The sequence below is a fragment of the Parasteatoda tepidariorum genome, chromosome 4 (genome assembly GCF_982258835.1).
Source record: "Parasteatoda tepidariorum strain Cologne lab strain chromosome 4, Ptep-v5.0, whole genome shotgun sequence".
In the NCBI taxonomy this organism is placed as follows: domain Eukaryota; kingdom Metazoa; phylum Arthropoda; class Arachnida; order Araneae; family Theridiidae; genus Parasteatoda; species Parasteatoda tepidariorum.
Window position 1 is genome coordinate 46,396,194 of NC_141758.1, and position 9,371 is coordinate 46,405,564.

General features: G+C 31.5%; 1 long non-coding RNA gene across 1 annotated transcript in view; it reads right to left on the reverse strand.

The window, feature by feature from the left end:
- Positions 1–8,795, reverse strand: part of LOC107455048 (uncharacterized) — a 44,230-nt gene extending 35,435 nt beyond the window's left edge. The window contains exon 1 of the long non-coding RNA XR_011636993.2: positions 7,862–8,795. This is a non-coding gene — a long non-coding RNA (uncharacterized LOC107455048). The remainder of the gene's footprint in view (positions 1–7,861) is intronic.
- Between the last annotated feature and the right edge of the window lie 576 nt (positions 8,796–9,371).

The following is a 9,371-nucleotide window of genomic DNA, read 5'->3' on the forward strand; positions in this document are numbered from 1 at the left end:
TATATTTTTTCTGCGATTTTTCTTAATTACTTTTTAAACTGTCGATACGTTGCAACAATTCTGTAACCATTATCGAAACATTTTATTAACATTTCTAACTGAGCAAAGAAAGTGTAGTCAATTTATTAAAAAAATTGCGAATAAAGTTTCTAAAATTGTCATGATACCAAATTTTAACGATGTATTTTTTTTTCAAAAAATGCTTAATTAAAATTTTAATTTTACATTTAGTAAGCAGGAGTATTAAAATTACAAATTTAATGAAAAGCTTGAAATTTTATAAAATATTTTTCATAATAGGGGCAAATTTGAGCTTAAAAACTGCAAATTTTTCATGTCACGCTAACATCTTTACAGCAAATTGTAATGCATTAATTTAAAAATAGTTATTTTTCTAGATCAATAATGTTATTACCTGTTTTTTGAATTAAAATGCTAGAAAAATGTCCCAAAGACTATCGTAGAGAAAAACTAATATTCGAAAGTAAAATTTTATCAAAATATTAAATTCACACTTAGACCTTAACTTTTAGTTAAAACGTAGCTAAAATTATACGAAATTTACATGCAAAATTTGATAGAATTATATAAGTAACTTTTTTTTTGTAATGTGTCTTAATGTAAAGAAATTTTTTTAAAATCAGCGTTCTTCAAAAATTACTTATTCGAAAATAACATCTGAACATGAATTTTATTTAATTTAAAAATTATTCAAATCAAAATTTGTCTTAAAAATTATTTTTATCAAAATTATTATACAAAAAAAAGAAGGTAAAAATACTCAAAGCATAGCTAAAAACATTTTCGTTTCGTTTCCGGTAGTTTACTTCCGGTTTTGGTTTTTCGGTATACGAAAAAATAACTGTAACTTCATTTCTTAAGAATCTGAGACAGTTAATTCCGAGAACTAATGATTTAAAGTTCAGACCGTCGCCAATAGCCCATTATGCAGCTCTACTGCGAAGTAAATAAAAGTACCAGAGCCATAACAAATCTGAATAACAATGAGAAAAAATGAAATTAAAAAATTTAATTAAAACTCAGACCGTCGCTAATAGCCCATTGTGCAGCTCTACTGCTACGTAAATAAAAGTACCAGAGCCATAACAAATCCGAATAATAATGAGAGAAAGGAAATTAAAAAATTTAATTAAAACTCAGACCGTCGCTACTAGCCCATTGTACAGCTCTACTGCTACGTAAATAAAAGTACCAGAGCCATAACAAATCCGAATAATAATGAGAAAAAGGAAATTAAAAAATTTAATTAAAACTCAGACCGTCGCTACTAGCCCATTGTACAGCTCTACTGCTACGTAAATAAAAGTACCAGAGCCATAACAAATCCGAATAATAATGAGAAAAATGAAATAAAAAAATTTAATTAAAACTCAGACCGTCGCTACTAGCCCATTGTACAGCTCTACTGCTACGTAAATAAAAGTACCAGAGCCATAACAAATCCGAATAATAATGAGAAAAATGAAATAAAAAAATTTAATTAAAACTCAGACCGTCGCTACTAGCCCATTGTACAGCTCTACTGCTACGTAAATAAAAGTACCAGAGCCACAACAAATCCGAATAATAATGAGAAAAATAAAATAAAAAAATTTAACTAAAACTCAGACCGTCGCTACTAGCCCATTGTACAGCTCTACTGCTATGTAAATAAAAGTACCAGAGCCATAACAAATCCGAATAATAATGAGAAAAAGGAAATTAAAAAATTTAATTAAAACTCAGACCGTCGCTACTAGCCCATTGTACAGCTCTACTGCTACGTAAATAAAAATACCAGAGCCATAACAAATCCGAATAATAATGAGAAAAAGGAAATTAAAAAATTTAATTAAAACTCAGACCGTCGCTACTAGCCCATTGTACAGCTCTACTGCTACGTAAATAAAAGTACCAGAGCCATAACAAATCCGAATAATAATGAGAAAAATGAAATAAAAAAATTTAATTAAAACTCAGACCGTCGCTACTAGCCCATTGTACAGCTCTACTGCTACGTAAATAAAAGTACCAGAGCCATAACAAATCCGAATAATAATGAGAAAAATGAAATAAAAAAATTTAATTAAAACTCAGACCGTCGCTACTAGCCCATTGTACAGCTCTACTGCTACGTAAATAAAAGTACCAGAGCCATAACAAATCCGAATAATAATGAGAAAAATGAAATAAAAAAATTTAACTAAAACTCAGACCGTCGCTACTAGCCCATTGTACAGCTCTACTGCTATGTAAATAAAAGTACCAGAGCCATAACAAATCCGAATAATAATGAGAAAAAGGAAATTAAAAAATTTAATTAAAACTCAGACCGTCGCTACTAGCCCATTGTACAGCTCTACTGCTACGTAAATAAAAGTACCAGAGCCATAACAAATCCGAATAATAATGAGAAAAAGGAAATTAAAAAATTTAATTAAAACTCAGACCGTCGCTACTAGCCCATTGTACAGCTCTACTGCTACGTAAATAAAAGTACCAGAGCCATAACAAATCCGAATAATAATGAGAAAAATGAAATAAAAAAATTTAATTAAAACTCAGACCGTCGCTACTAGCCCATTGTACAGCTCTACTGCTACGTAAATAAAAGTACCAGAGCCATAACAAATCCGAATAATAATGAGAAAAATGAAATAAAAAAATTTAATTAAAACTCAGACCGTCGCTACTAGCCCATTGTACAGCTCTACTGCTACGTAAATAAAAGTACCAGAGCCATAACAAATCCGAATAATAATGAGAAAAATGAAATAAAAAAATTTAACTAAAACTCAGACCGTCGCTACTAGCCCATTGTACAGCTCTACTGCTATGTAAATAAAAGTACCAGAGCCATAACAAATCCGAATAATAATGAGAAAAAGGAAATTAAAAAATTTAATTAAAACTCAGACCGTCGCTACTAGCCCATTGTACAGCTCTACTGCTACGTAAATAAAAGTACCAGAGCCATAACAAATCCGAATAATAATGAGAAAAAGGAAATTAAAAAATTTAATTAAAACTCAGACCGTCGCTACTAGCCCATTGTACAGCTCTACTGCTACGTAAATAAAAGTACCAGAGCCATAACAAATCCGAATAATAATGAGAAAAATGAAATAAAAAAATTTAATTAAAACTCAGACCGTCGCTACTAGCCCATTGTACAGCTCTACTGCTACGTAAATAAAAGTACCTGAGCCATAACAAATCCGAATAATAATGAGAAAAATGAAATAAAAAAATTTAATTAAAACTCAGACCGTCGCTACTAGCCCATTGTACAGCTCTACTGCTACGTAAATAAAAGTACCAGAGCCATAACAAATCCGAATAATAATGAGAAAAATGAAATAAAAAAATTTAACTAAAACTCAGACCGTCGCTACTAGCCCATTGTACAGCTCTACTGCTATGAAAATAAAAGTACCAGAGCCATAACAAATCCGAATAATAATGAGAAAAAGGAAATTAAAAAATTTAATTAAAACTCAGACCGTCGCTACTAGCCCATTGTACAGCTCTACTGCTACGTAAATAAAAGTACCAGAGCCATAACAAATCCGAATAATAATGAGAAAAAGGAAATTAAAAAATTTAATTAAAACTCAGACCGTCGCTACTAGCCCATTGTACAGCTCTACTGCTACGTAAATAAAAGTACCAGAGCCATAACAAATCCAAATAATAATGAGAAAAATGAAATAAAAAAATTTAATTAAAACTCAGACCGTCGCTACTAGCCCATTGTACAGCTCTACTGCTACGTAAATAAAAGTACCAGAGCCATAACAAATCCGAATAATAATGAGAAAAATGAAATAAAAAAATTTAACTAAAACTCAGACCGTCGCTACTAGCCCATTGTACAGCTCTACTGCTACGTAAATAAAAGTACCAGAGCCATAACAAATCCGAATAATAATGAGAAAAATGAAATAAAAAAATTTAACTAAAACTCAGATAGTCGCTACTGGCCCATTGTACAGCTCTACTGCTATGTAAATAAAAGTACCAGAGCCATAACAAATCCGAATAATAATGAGAAAAAGGAAATTAAAAAATTTAATTAAAACTCAGACCGTCGCTACTAGCCCATTGTACAGCTCTACTGCTACGTAAATAAAAGTACCAGAGCCATAACAAATCCGAATAATAATGAGAAAAAGGAAATTAAAAAATTTAATTAAAACTCAGACCGTCGCTACTAGCCCATTGTACAGCTCTACTGCTACGTAAATAAAAGTACCAGAGCCATAACAAATCCAAATAATAATGAGAAAAATGAAATAAAAAAATTTAATTAAAACTCAGACCGTCGCTACTAGCCCATTGTACAGCTCTACTGCTACGTAAATAAAAGTACCAGAGCCATAACAAATCCGAATAATAATGAGAAAAATGAAATAAAAAAATTTAACTAAAACTCAGACCGTCGCTACTAGCCCATTGTACAGCTCTACTGCTACGTAAATAAAAGTACCAGAGCCATAACAAATCCGAATAATAATGAGAAAAAGGAAATTAAAAAATTTAATTAAAACTCAGACCGTCGCTACTAGCCCATTGTACAGCTCTACTGCTACGTAAATAAAAGTACCAGAGCCATAACAAATCCGAATAATAATGAGAAAAATGAAATAAAAAAATTTAATTAAAACTCAGACCGTCGCTACTAGCCCATTGTACAGCTCTACTGCTACGTAAATAAAAGTACCAGAGCCATAACAAATCCGAATAATAATGAGAAAAATGAAATAAAAAAATTTAATTAAAACTCAGACCGTCGCTACTAGCCCATTGTACAGCTCTACTGCTACGTAAATAAAAGTACCAGAGCCATAACAAATCCGAATAATAATGAGAAAAATGAAATAAAAAAATTTAATTAAAACTCAGACCGTCGCTACTAGCCCATTGTACAGCTCTACTGCTACGTAAATAAAAGTACCAGAGCCATAACAAATCCGAATAATAATGAGAAAAAGGAAATTAAAAAATTTAATTAAAACTCAGACCGTCGCTACTAGCCCATTGTACAGCTCTACTGCTACGTAAATAAAAGTACCAGAGCCATAACAAATCCGAATAATAATGAGAAAAAGGAAATTAAAAAATTTTATTAAAACTCAGACCGTCGCTACTAGCCCATTGTACAGCTCTACTGCTACGTAAATAAAAGTACCAGAGCCATAACAAATCCGAATAATAATGAGAAAAATGAAATAAAAAAATTTAACTAAAACTCAGACCGTCGCTACTAGCCCATTGTACAGCTCTACTGCTATGTAAATAAAAGTACCAGAGCCATAACAAATATGAACAATAATGAGAAAAACTAAAATTAAAAAATTTCGTAGACATTTATGTTCTGTCCAATTTCTCCCCAGTTGGATAATTTAAGAGAAATTTACGGTAAAGAGTTTGATTTTAAATATACCATAATATCGTTATCTATCGCAATCGTAAATTTGCCAAAACTTTAATAAAATGTTAAAAAGCTGCAATTTAAATGTAACGTTGAACTATGTAACTTTGATCTGTACATAGTTGAATCATAGAACGTTGAACCATAAAATCGGTACCTTAAACCAATGATATGCAAATTTGCAGAAATTTGAATAAGACGTTAAATTGAACATGTTTTGATTCATGCTGAACAATAGTACAGCTTGTTCAATTGAAAGAAGGATTATTTCAAGCTTAATATGTTTTAAATTTACACCATATTAATGTAGCAGCAATTTTGAACAAAATGATGGTTCAAGATGAACCGGAATTTCTAAAATTATTATGAAGCAGCAAAAGGATATTGCCAAAAATACAAATTTCTCAAATTAGTCTTATTTTGCTTTGATACGATGTTTGCCTAATATTTAACTAAAGTAAGTATATCTTTACAACGCTCCAGCTTACAATCTTCATGGCAGCAACTCTATTTAAAATATTGTCCAGCTTTGATACGATGCTTGCCTGATATTTAACTGAAGTAAGTATATCCGTATATGGAAGTGAGTGCTGGACCCTAAACAAAACAGAGGAGGAAAAACTGCTAATTTTTGAAAGAAAAATTTTGAGGAAAATCTTTTGATCTCTTCAAGAAAATAACGTAAGGCGAATTCTTTACAACCACGAAATTTACAAAAAATATGACAAATTCGGTGGGACCGACATTGTGAGAACTATTAAAGCATCACGCATTAGGTAGCTGGGCCACCTCTTCAGAAATTCTGATGCCGTCCCTGCCAAAAAAGTGACTTTTTCCACAACTGAAGGGACGAGACGTAGGGGACGACCACCTACAAGATGAACGACATTGAAAAGGACCTCAAGCTATTGGGAGTCAACCGATGGCGGGTCGTCGACCGGACAGGACCAGATGGAGGAAAATCTGCGAGTCAGCCTTGGCCTGTGAAAGGCTCTTGCGCTTATGAAGAAGAAGAAGAAGTATATCCTTACAACGCTCCTGCTTACAATCTTCATCCTAGCAACTCCATTTGAAATATTATCCAGCATAATTGTAAATGGTTATCATACCTATTACATAACGCATGAAACAATAAATTGCTTTGATTTAAATTTTTTTTTTATTCCATCTCGATTTTAAGATTTCCATAAATGGAAGGAAAATTCGAGCAGCTAAATTGCCTAGTTTAAAACAATAAACTACGTAACCTAAAAAGGTTAACTTAACAATTTATTTTCTCATGGCAATAATATTTTCTTTACACATCACTGCAATTTCGATTTCCTGAAGTTCCAGAATTCAAAATCGATACAACTTTCTTTGCAATGGAAATTACTATATCTTATGTTTGAATGTTCTTTTTTGCTTTTAACATGCATGACTGGTTAAAATCTCAGAATTTAGAAAATATTTGAAACTTCAAACTGAAAATTACACCTAAAAAAAGATTAGCAGAGATTTTTGAGAAAACAAGTTATTTAAAAACTTTCAATTAGCTTGTTTACGTTTTTAGTTGGTTTATTTAAGCAAATAGTTCATTATAGATATTCAAACTTTCAAATTTTTTGAGAGTACAGTAGGGATATTTTTTTCATGTTTTAATTTAATTTTTGAATTAAATTTGAGCTGGCTATTTTTTATGTAAGCGCTATGCAGCTTGCTTATATGAATTATTGCAAAAAGTTGGTTGTGAATGTAAGGAACTTGCGTTTACGAAAATAAGCTCTCTTTTGCTTTTTTCGGTTGATTCCATTATTTTTAAAAATTGAAATTGTGAAATAACAGATAAAAAGATAGAATAACACAACTTTTGTCTCAACTAAAAAATATTGTAAAATTACTGGAAATGCCCGATATGTTTTAATATTAATAAGACTGCCAACTTATTTCTGTTAACTTTTACTCGTAAATTGCTCTAGAATTTTAAAAATTGTATTGCTAATTCTTTATCGAATATGAAAAAACAAATATTGATACACTCTTGAGAGTGTTTTAAGACTTCAAATCATACTAGTTCAAAATCGATCACACTCAAGTCCACATTTAGTTAGCATAACAATTAAAATCCAAATACAATAAATCGTCAAATTTAACGGCATAATATTCATACTGCCATGACTAAACAGAATCTAACATCATATTTAACTCTGAACATAAATTTTAAAAACATATTGCATGGTAAGCACACGATATTTTATTATTAAATATGTCAAAATGTAGGACGTACCAAACTTGCATTTCCTATATTTTGTATCTTAACATTACTGTTCAAGGCATAATTTCAAATAAACTGATTTTCCTTTAAAAAACATCAACTTTAAAAACATACTGGACTAGAAACACAAGGTAGTTTAATATTTATTATGTCAAAATATCAGACGTACTCACCGGACTTGTTTCTCTTACAATCTTATTTAGTTGATACAATTTGAATCACCATAAAAGTTTTTATTGTTTTTGTAGTCTTTGCATGTTGAGTTTATTAGTTTTTTAATGTTTCAAGCTCAGTATTCAACATGACTTAAATGACAAGAAAGCACAATAGAAGTAATAGCAGACGAAAAGTAAAAATAAAACCAAATGATACGCAGCACAAATATAACTATAGATGAAATGCAGAAAGAAAATATTGTGTTTACACTTTTCACTTGTTTATTTCTTTCTTTATTGGTATAACATACATTTGCAGGTTTGTGTGCTCATTTACAGCTTATAAACCTTTATCAAATAGAAGAACAGATAGCACAATACAGAGAAGAACATCACAAAGAATACATATAGGGTTACTGTGGGATTCGAACCCGCCACTTCCTTAAACATATCCGCCTTAGTAAGATTTTTTACATCAATGTTGGTATTACTCTCCATTTCTTTGTAAACTGGCATTAAGGAACTTAATTCTGCCAAGATAGATAGGGATGTTTTACAGCTATTCGCCAATAATCCATTGTGCTGTTCTAGCACGATTTAAATGAAAGTACCAAGTACAATCGAACTGAGCCTTCCCTGGATATGCTTTGAGTAAAGGAATAAATTTTGTCAAGAGATAAGATGTAATTCTTTAATGATTCAGAGACTTGAATTTGGAATTATTGAGACATTCCAATTCAAATATTTAGCCTATCTTCATCTATTATATCATATCTCTCCATCTTGTTTCTCTGAGTTATTACAAAGCTCACACTATTACAATTAATCGCTTACATGTAAGGGCTGATTTCGGTCAACCCAGCGTCTATTTCTTAGTTTCATTCGTATGAAATTCTATGGCAAAGCAGAGTTTATAAAGGACTTGATCGTAAGACACAGTTCCTCTTAAGACACAGTAAGACATAGAACAGTGAAGTCAACGATCATTGGCAGCGGTCAGTCAGTGTGCGAATGACCTCTTAGGAGCTTAAACCTGTGGTCTTCTCTGTCACAATCCAAAATATCAGCATCTTGGTTCATTCATTTATTACTAAATATGCTTTTGGGATAATCATAAAGCATGGTTTATAAACCCTTGTAAATGTCAAGAACAATGCAATAGTTAGAAAAAATATATCACAAAGATTACGGACGGATTTGAACCTGCTACTTTTGTGTTTGGCACTTCAGTTCATGTACTCCTTTATTAAATACATTCATAAACTTTCTGCTTCATAAATTATGTATTTTATATCTAATTTATGAAAGATGGCTCACTCACTTTGATAGTCCGAAAACCTACGTAATTAGAATTTTACGATACGCGTCGAGTACTTTACAATAGAACAGTTTAATGATCGACATCACGCAATCTCGGCCCCTTCGCTGACTGGTCAAATTGGTCACCCACTCGCTCACTGCCAGCTGCCAGTGATGCTTTGTTTCGATGATCTACTGGGAATCGTGTTTTACAATCAGTTCACTATGG